This window comes from Carya illinoinensis, chromosome 8 (genome assembly GCF_018687715.1).
Source record: "Carya illinoinensis cultivar Pawnee chromosome 8, C.illinoinensisPawnee_v1, whole genome shotgun sequence".
Lineage (NCBI taxonomy): Eukaryota > Viridiplantae > Streptophyta > Magnoliopsida > Fagales > Juglandaceae > Carya > Carya illinoinensis.
In genome coordinates, this window is record NC_056759.1 from 5,109,526 (window position 1) to 5,119,069 (window position 9,544).

General features: G+C 45.2%; 1 non-coding gene across 1 annotated transcript; it reads left to right on the top strand.

Moving 5' to 3' along the window:
- The first annotated feature begins 347 nt into the window (after positions 1–347).
- Positions 348–454, top strand: LOC122274790. The gene has a single exon (XR_006228334.1). It is a non-coding gene; the product is annotated as a small nucleolar RNA R71 (small nucleolar RNA).
- Positions 455–9,544: the final 9,090 nt, after the last annotated feature.

The window sequence follows — 9,544 nt, forward strand, 5'->3', positions numbered from 1 at the left end:
CTTGTTCTTGACTCGCCTCATTGCTTGAAACTATCATACTTGTAGATGCTACATATTCTGTACTTTGTGGTATCCTTTGTGTTGTCAAGGCTGAAATCTGATGAGATAGAGTAGCTACTTGAGCGGAAAGAGCTGCTATCAGCTCCAAGTCATGAATTCCAGCAACCTTCTTAGCCAAAGTCCTCTCAGTTGGCCATTGATAGTTGTTTGAGGCCATTTTCTCCAAAAGTGCAGTAGCACCTTCAGCTGTCTTCGACATCAAAGTTCCACCAGAAGCAGCATCAACTATAGTTCGAGTTTGCCCATTTAACCCATTATAGAACATCTGAACTTGCAACCAATCTGGCAATCCATGTTGTGGGCAACGTCGAACCAAGTCTTTATACCTCTCCCACGCTTCATAGAGTGACTCAAAATCATTTTGCTTAAACTGGCCAATCTCACTCCTGAGTTGGGCTGTTTTTGCAGGAGGAAAGAATTTAGCAAGAAACCTCTCAGCCATGTCCTACCAACTAACGATGCTTCCCGGTTGTAGAGATTGTAGCTAACCTCTAGCCTTGTCCCTCAAAGAGAAAGGAAACAATCTCAGTCTAATGGTGTCTTCAGTAACACCATTGATCTTCACAGTGTCGCAAATCTCCAAGAACATTGCCAAGTGAATATTGGGATCATCAAGTGGTGATCCACTGAATTGAGCCTGCTGCACCATGCTAATCAAAGCTGGTTTGAGATCAAAGTTGTTGGCATTAATTGGCTAGCGCATTATGCTCGAGTAATTTCCATTCACAACTGGCCGTACATAGTCCTTCAAGGTGCGTGGTAGTACCTCACGATCTTCTTCAGCCATGGCTAGTATCTTATTTCTTCTTAGTGATCTAAGAATTCTTTCAATCTCCGGATCAACAGGAATAATATCACGGGATCTAGCACGGCACATCCAATGTCAAAAACATACCTGTAGAACAAATTAAAACAAAATTCTAAATTAAAACCAAGATTACTTTGTATCGATATTGACAAAAAGAATAAGAATAAACCAATCCCCGGCAACGGCGCCAAAAACTTGACCGGTGCAAAACTGCAAGTGCACAGTATCGTAGTTTTATAGTAAAGTAATAAGAAGAGTATCGTCCTCAGAGATTGGTACCTTACTCTTGCCAAATACCAAAATTATACTAATCTCAATTTTATCTAGAGGAATCGCTAAGGTTTTTGTAGTTGCAAATAAAACTAGATCAACTCAAAGAGAAATAAGCAAAGAAAATAAAACTGATGTTTGAAGATCAAATTAATGGGAAGAAAACTTCTAGGAAATAGATTTCACCTAATTCTTCACTATGCTTTTCTCATCCAGCTAACTTAATTTAATTCTCTTTTATCTATTAGCAAATCTCTAATTCTTCCAAAAGCCTCTTTCGATAGTCAATTGGAAGTGATTTTAGTTTATCAATTCACACAAGAATATGCAAATTCAATAATCAAGAATGCAATAAGACCAATGATTTAATTACTACATAGGTTCATACAAGTCTTTCGATCTCTATACTTACCTATGCTGAAATATCCAAGATCTACCCTATGATTCCCTCTTTTGATAGAAAATCACATGATTACTTATCATCTAATCAATGGCCAGTTAATTAGAAGCAATAAATTCAGAATAAATCAGATAAACAAAGAGAGAATTGCATTAAATTAGCATAGACAATCAAGCATAGTTCGGAAATAGGTTACATCGTTTTCCTAGAATGAAGAAAATTTAGCTCATGCTAGAAATGGAATTCAACATCAACGAATTCACCATAATTGTTCTAAGAAGATGGGAAGAAGAAAATAAACACTGAAAAATCCTCCTTGCAGCCTCAACTCGTCGTCAAAAGCTCAAGGGAACGATTCAACGCTTTTCTTTCGTTCGTGCTCGTGTATGATTCCAACATACGTGCAATAATTGGAATTCCGTCTCCAAAACATATGAATTGAATCCCTCTAACTGTGTTTTTCTCTCCCAAGAAGTGTTCTCCAGTCAAAACTCGCGGCCCTAGAGTGAAAAATTACTTTTATAAGGTCTCACGGCGGAAAACCTAAAATCTGTCAAAATACGATGTTCGCTCGAGCGGGGTGTCGAGCGCGCGTCGAGCGTCCGACTCTGTCTGATTTCGCTCGAGCATCCTATTGAGCGCACGTCGAGCGTTCGACTCTGCCTGATTTCGCTCGAGCGGCCAATGTCTCCGCTCGAGCGATCTTTGTTTTTCAGCAACCCGCTCAAGCTCCCTGTCGAGCGGCAGTCGAGTGTTTGAATCTGCCTGAATTCGCTCGAGCGGCCAAAAGCATCCGCTTGAGTGAACTTGTAAAATCTGCAATATGAAATTTTTGCAAGTCATCATTAGCATTTGCCTTGGTAGTGGCGGCTAGGAAGCTCCGTCCTTATTTCTAGGCCCATGCAATGAAGGTACTGACAGAAGCTCCATTGGCGAAAATACTGAGGAAGCCAGATTGTACAGGGAGGCTGATAGGTTGGTCAATCGAGTTGAGTGAGTTCGATATAGAGTATCAGCCAAGGAAAGCCATAAAAGGGCAAGCAATGGTAGATTTTGTAGCAGAATTCTCAGATTTTCCCCAGGAAGAGGTGATAGCACCGTTAGGAAAGCCCTGGGTATTGTTTATAGACGGATTTTTATGTGGCCGCCCAGATCGGGGCAACCCAAATAGATGCCAGGTCAGATTCACAAGTAGTAGTAAATCAAGTTTTAGGCATGTACGCTGCAAAGGGCGAAAATTTGAAGAAATTTCTGGCACAAATTTGGGAAATATGCGATCTCTTCTCCAACTTTGCTATAACTCAAATACCAAGGGCGGACAACAAGATCTCAGATAGATTGGCACGAGCTGCATCAGGAGGGGAGGAAGTACCCCTACCATGGCCAGTCGAGAGAAGGGTCGTCGAGGTCCCAGCTGTGGGCATTGAAGTAGGAGTTTTTGGGTCAAGTACCCCAGACTGGGCGAGCAGTATAGTGGAGTACTTGGATGGAGGAAAATTTCCAGAAGCAAGAGAAGAGGCAAGAAAGATAAAGAAAGGGGCAGCTAGGTTCCTACTCATCGATGGAATCCTTTATAAAAGAGGTTTCTCTGTTCCTTTACTGCGATGCATCTCCGCACAAGAAGCATAGTATGTCTTGGCTGAGATACACGAAAGGATATGTGGAAACCATAGTGGGGGAAGAACCTTAGCTAGGAAAGCGGTTCGAGCAAGGTATTACTGGCCTAATGCTCTGAGGGATGCGCGAGAGTTCGCTAAGAGGTGTGCAAAATACCAGACTTACACACCTATACTGCATGCCCCTCTGGAGGAATTAGCATCAGTAACAGCACCATGGCCATTCGCCTAGTGGGGCACAAACTTGATGGGACCCTTCTTGCCAGGAAAAAGTGGTGTGAAATTTATGATAGTCGCCGTCGACTATTTTACAAAATGGGCAGAAGCGGAGCCGTTGGCAACAATCACAGGCAAAGCCGTGAAAAAATTCTTGTAGAAGAATGTCATCTGTAGGTTTGGGATTCCCCACAGTATTGTAACCGATAATGGACGGCAGTTCGACTAAGATCACTATAGACACTGGTGCGCGGAGTTAAGGATTAAGGCAAAATACTCCTCCTTAGGCCACCCCCAAGCAAATGGTCAAGCTGAGGCGACAAACAAAGCGTTAATCTCAATCCTCAAGAAAAAGATCGCGGATAAGAAAGAAGATTGGGCGGACGAGCTACCAGGAGTACTCTAGGCGTACAAAACTACAGCAAAAACTCCAACGGGGGAATTCCCGTTTATGTTGGCTTATGGATGCAAGGCTATAAGCCAAAAACTCGGAATGAGAAAAAGATAGAAGAATAGCTCGACTTACTCGAAGAAGAAAGAGAGAGAGCTGAGGCTCGAATGTTGCGGGAAAAGAGGAAAGCCGCGCAGTACTTCAACAAAAGAGTAGGGCCCAGGACCTTTAAAGTGGGCGACCTGGTTTTGAAGAATAGTGGGGTAACTACCCAAGGCGAGGGAAAAATGGGACCCCGATGGGAAGGTCCTTATCTAGTAGTAGCCAACAACCGGCCTGGATCGTACAGATTGAAAGACAGCGAGGGTAAGGAAAAACCGCACCCATGGAACGCAGAGCATTTGAAGAAATTTTATCAATGATTTTTGTAGTATTCATTGATTTAAAATCCCTTATCTTTATTTTTGTATGAATGTTTGAGACATCACTATTTATGAATATATATATATATATATATATTCCGTTTCATTCATTAAAAAGTTCTGTACAGAGAAAAACGTTCCCAAGGGAAAACATAAGCGCCATGAAAAATGGGCAAGAAAGGTCAGGGACTGCTCAACCCTAAACACCAAATACAAGTCTTAGCAGCTTGTGGTGCCATGAAAAAAAGGCGCGTAGGTCCTCAGACCACGTTGACCCTCAACACCAAAAACAAGCCTTAGCAGCTTGTAGTGCCATAAAAAAAAGGGTGTGTAGGTCCTCAGACCACGCCGACCCTATACACCAAAGACAAGCTTTAGCAGCTTGTGGTGCCATGAAAAAATGGCTCGTAGGTCCTCAGACCACGCCGACCCTAAATACCAAAGATAAGTCTTAGCAGGCTGTGGTGCCATGAAAAAAAAGGCGTGTAGGTCCTTAGACCACGCTGACCCTAAACGCCAAAGACAAGCCTTAGCAGCTTGTGGTGTTATGAAAAAATGTTTCATAGGTCCTCAGACCACGCCGACCTTAAACACCAAAGACAAGTCTTAACAACTTGTGGTGCTATGAAAAAAAGGGAGGCGTAGGTCCTCAGACCACGTTGACCTTAAACATCAAAGGCAAGCCTCAGCAGTTTATGGTGCCAATAAAAAGACGAGAAGCAAAGAAATGCAGAAGCCAAAAATGCTCAACAGAGCAAACCAAAGTCCAATATTACAAGTGTATAACATATATCAAGAAACGATGTTGTTCTTCACAGTCAAATACAAAAAATGGGCTTAACAAAAAAGGGAAGGGGCATTCAAGGGGCATCTTTAGGCGGGAATGCTCGAGGCACGTTAGCAAAAACATCGGGCATCTCTTTCCGCCTGAACTCATCAACCACTCAGAGGGAAGCTTCCTCAGGGTAGAACAAATTCTGGTCAAGAATCCTGAGGTTGGTGGTAGGATCAGCCAGAAGACGGTTCCTTAACTTCCCAATGTCACAGCCATACCCAAAAGCGAAGGCATCATCCCTCGTAGCAGGGACATGGGCTAACTAGTCGCGAAGCCATGCGACCTGCTCCTGAGCAACAGTCAGCTCTCCCTCCTTCTCAAACAGACTCCGCTAGCTAGCTCCAAGGGCCAAGTTTGCCTCCCGAAGAATCTCCTCGGAGGACCTGCAGCTGTCTTGAGAACGGGTCAGGTCTCCACGAAGAGAGGACAATGCCTCATCATGGGCGGCAAGCTCAAAATTTAGACGAGAGCTCTCAGCCTTAAGACTCTCCTGAGCCTCTAAAATTTGTGGCCTGGCAGAGTCCCTCTTTGAAAGGAGAGTTGACGAGGAGAAGTCGGCCTTGGCCTCATTTGCTAGGCGGGCTGATTCACGCTGCGCGAGGAGTTCAGCCTCGCATATCTCCAGATCACCTTGCAAATAGTGGGAGTAGCTCTTGGATTGCTCCAGTAGAATTTTCATCTCCTCCCTATCCTCGGCCAGAGCAGCCAATTTAACACTGTCAGTCTGCCAACTCTCCAAGGCACGTTTGGCTATGTAGCATAGCTGGCGACACCCCCTAACCTCCTCCTCGAGATAGGCACGGTCGGCAACAATCCATACCGCCAAGTCATTGATCCCCTGCCAAAAAAAAAGGGGGGCAAAGGTATGAAATAAGTGTATATAAGAAAGGACACAAAATATAATACCTCAGAAAGCCAATTTTTCATACGATTTGCCATCTGGGTAGTGGCCTCTGCCTGAGAGTGCACTGATGTTGAAGAACCACCACCACTAGTATCACCTCTCACAATCTCGCTAGGGGCTGAAAGATTTTCTCCCTAGGGCCTCGCAGACGGAGCCATCGTCCTCCCTGCTGGGTCAGACAAGCGCAAAGGGGGCAGAGGAGGTGGTGGTTGAGCCAAGTCAGCATCACGAAGGCGGGCTTCTTCCTTCAAGAAATTCGCCCACTCCTCTTCAAGGAACGAGTCAGTATCCTCACCAACAGAGGAGGCATGGGTAGGAGGAAGAGAAAGTCCAGGCCCACTGCTAATGGGGGAGGGGGTTTTTCCCCCATAGATGGTGTCCGGTAAGCTCTCTAGAGAAGTTGGGCGTGAACCAACCTCGCCACCTGTTTCAACTGGGCATAGAGGGACGTCCCTTGTGGCGCCTTTCGCCTCATCCATGGGTAAGGCGCTTGGCGTTTCCCCATGGCCGCCGATGGGAAAAACAGTGGCCGCCTCTGCAAGGGCAACAGTAGTAGAAGGGGCGAGCAAGCTCCCACTGAAGTGATTGAGTTGAGATTGATGGCCACAACCACTCTGGCGCTTAGCTCGAATTGACTCGCTCGGCCCACCAACACAGGAAACTCGAAAGCGGGGGCAGGTTTTGGGGCGAGTTGTTGTGTCCCAAACACGGCCTGGGGGGAGGCGGCCAAGCCAAAAAGGGCCAGGTCGGCTAAGCTCTCCACATCTCTCAGGCTGCGAGAAAGTAGCGGCGACAGGGACGGCAGTGGCAAGGAGGGCTTAGTGGTACTAGGCAGGATAGAACCCTGGATGTGGCCCTCCTCCGAAGATACTGCAAGCACCTCCGGTTGGGACAACCGGGACTCAGCGGCGGCCAGCTGCAAAGACCCAAGAGAATGAGTGCCCTCCTGCAGCACCAAGTCCTGGGCGCCCCTGGAGGGCGCCAGAGTGTCCTGTAGAGCAAAAGAAGGCGGAGAGGGACTTCCAGAGCGAGCTTTCTATTGGAGATCGCCTACTTCATTCTTCTTCTTGGTCCTCTTCTCTCTCTTCTCGGCGGCCACCTCCTTTTTCTCCATCGTTCTTCTTTGGGCTCCTTTTTTCCCTCTTTTCGGCGACCTCTTCCTCCTATTCCTCTTCCAAACGCTTCTTCCACTTAGAGGGTTCAGACCTCGCAGTTTTTTCAGTGGACATCGGCAGGGGAGGAGGAATGGTGTCTGTAATCATGAAGTCGTGCCCTTGAACAAAAGACCGGTTGGGAGACTTCAAGAACCGATCAATGTGGGGGGTGGTCAGCAAGTTGTCAGTCCAGAGTGCCTCTGGATTAACTTTGTTTCAAGAATCAACTCTCGCGATTCGAGCCAGTTCACGACGCGACAGGGCTGGCATCTTACGCCATAGATCATTCTCATCGGGAAGAGGGCGCCAAATCGTTCTAATTGGGAAATCACAGAAAACTTCTTCCATATTGGGGTATTCCCAATTTTGGCCAAAGACATAAAAGAACCTAGTGGTCCACGCCTTGGCATTGAAGTAGCGAGTCTCGTACCGGGCCAACGTTTGCCCGTCATCTTTTCTACGGAAGCCTAGGACATTGCCCTTGGGAGCTTCCCTCAAGTTATAGAATGACAAAAACTCCCGGGATGTCAGATCAGGATAAGGGTCCCCGAGAGGCTCCAAAGCCATGCAAAACACAATACAAGCGCAAAGGTACATCCTCAACGCGAAAGGGTGCATGGTTGAGGAGGTCCAAAAGGTCGCTGAGAGGGCAGCAGAAAGGGAGCCTTAACCCGTGCTGCAAATGAGAAACAGGGATAGCCACTCTAGACGCAAAGCCCTCGCTATGACAAACTCCATATTCAGGAAGGCTTAAGACAACAGTCTCAGGAATACGATAGTCGTCCCGAATCGTGGGAAGATTTTTCGCTTAGAGACATGAATGCCACCTGTACCCAGCGAAAATTGTGCCCTCAGGGATCGCAAATAGGCTTTTAGAAACCTCACCTTCAACGTAAGAAGCCATTAAAATCAATTGAAAAAAGATAGCAAGAAAAGAGCAAGATGGGCAGAGAGTGTAACATAGGAAGGAATGAGAGACAAGGAAAATAATGAAGTTTTGAAGGGTAGTGAAATGTGAAAGGCCAAACGGAAAGAAAAACTGACTTTGCAAGAAAACTAACCGGTACAAGTAAACTGTTTGTCTTCTCTGCCACAATAGCGAGAAATGATATCAAATTTACGGTTCTTCGTAACCAAATTTTTATGGGGGGAAGGAAAGGACATGAAACGGCCAGATGGTGTAACGGGCCAGAAAACAAAAAAAGGCCATGGGTTGTTTGGGCCCATGACCATGTCTACATAATTTCCAAGTACCCAAGCCCATGCAGTCACACCCAGCACTTTCACAGCGAGAAGATTGGTCGAAAATAAATTCCATCTGCCAGAAAGTGAATAGAATTGGCGGGGTAACTGGAGGGACCATATAACAAACGAGCTTATATATACAGGTAATCTTTAAGGTTTAAAAGAATAATCTTTTTGAACTGACTTTAGTATAGGAGTGTTTGCAGGAGGAGCCCCCTCGAGTTTCATAAAAGAATAACGGCTGAGTTATGGAAGATTGAAAGTGAGACACGTCTCGAATAGGAAGTTATGGCGTTGTTGGAATTGGAAGAGGAAAGTTGCAGAAAAATTTCGGGTAAAAAGGAAAATTTTGGGAAGAAAGAGGCGGGCCACTATGTATGAGTTGCACTCTAAAGGGAGAAAAAAAACATAAACCGGAGTACACACTTCATTTATTTATTTTTTTTTCAAAGAAAAGGGTTGAGCTGGGCCGAAAGGAGCTGGGTATTACACTATTACATAGAAGTTCTATTTAGAAATCTTATTTTTAATAGATACTTGATGTGAAAGTTTTTCTTATAGACTGTACTGAAAAATATTAATATTTTAATTGTATTTAAAGTTATAATACACTACAAGAAAAAGTAAGTTTTGCGGGGTGCGACCTCACTGCAATTACCCTGTTTTATCGCAGAGTTAGATGAACTACTGCGAGCTCATTTCACCGCTAATCGGTCAGGAATAATACGTTTGGTAAGACTAATTTCGGTGAATACTTGAAGGTGGCCGCAGTTGCTATAGATAAAGCTGCCGATGGACACCGAGGGTTTGAAGGGCAATTTCGGTGGAAATTCGTTGGCTTTGAAGGCCAATTTCGGTGATAGTTACGGCCATTCTCTAGCACAGCAATCGTTACGATTCGGCGAATTTGGGCACACCGAAATTCCTCGAGTATGTTGCCGTCGACTGCTCCCGCAGCAATGATTCGATCCCATCTTGGATTGAAGGGCAATTACTGCCAAATATTGGGACGCCGCTGTTTAATGCTTACTACGAATTGTTTGGGTCACCGCAAAAGCTACTTCAGCTTTTTGCTGGAAAATCGGGAAAATATATAAAACAATGGGGATGAGATTGCGGTGAATTTGATCTGGCACTCGATTCGTCGAGTTTGCATATTTTAGGGGAAGTGGTGAAACCGTAGCAAATGCCAATTGCTTGTGGGTAATTGCGATGAATAAATA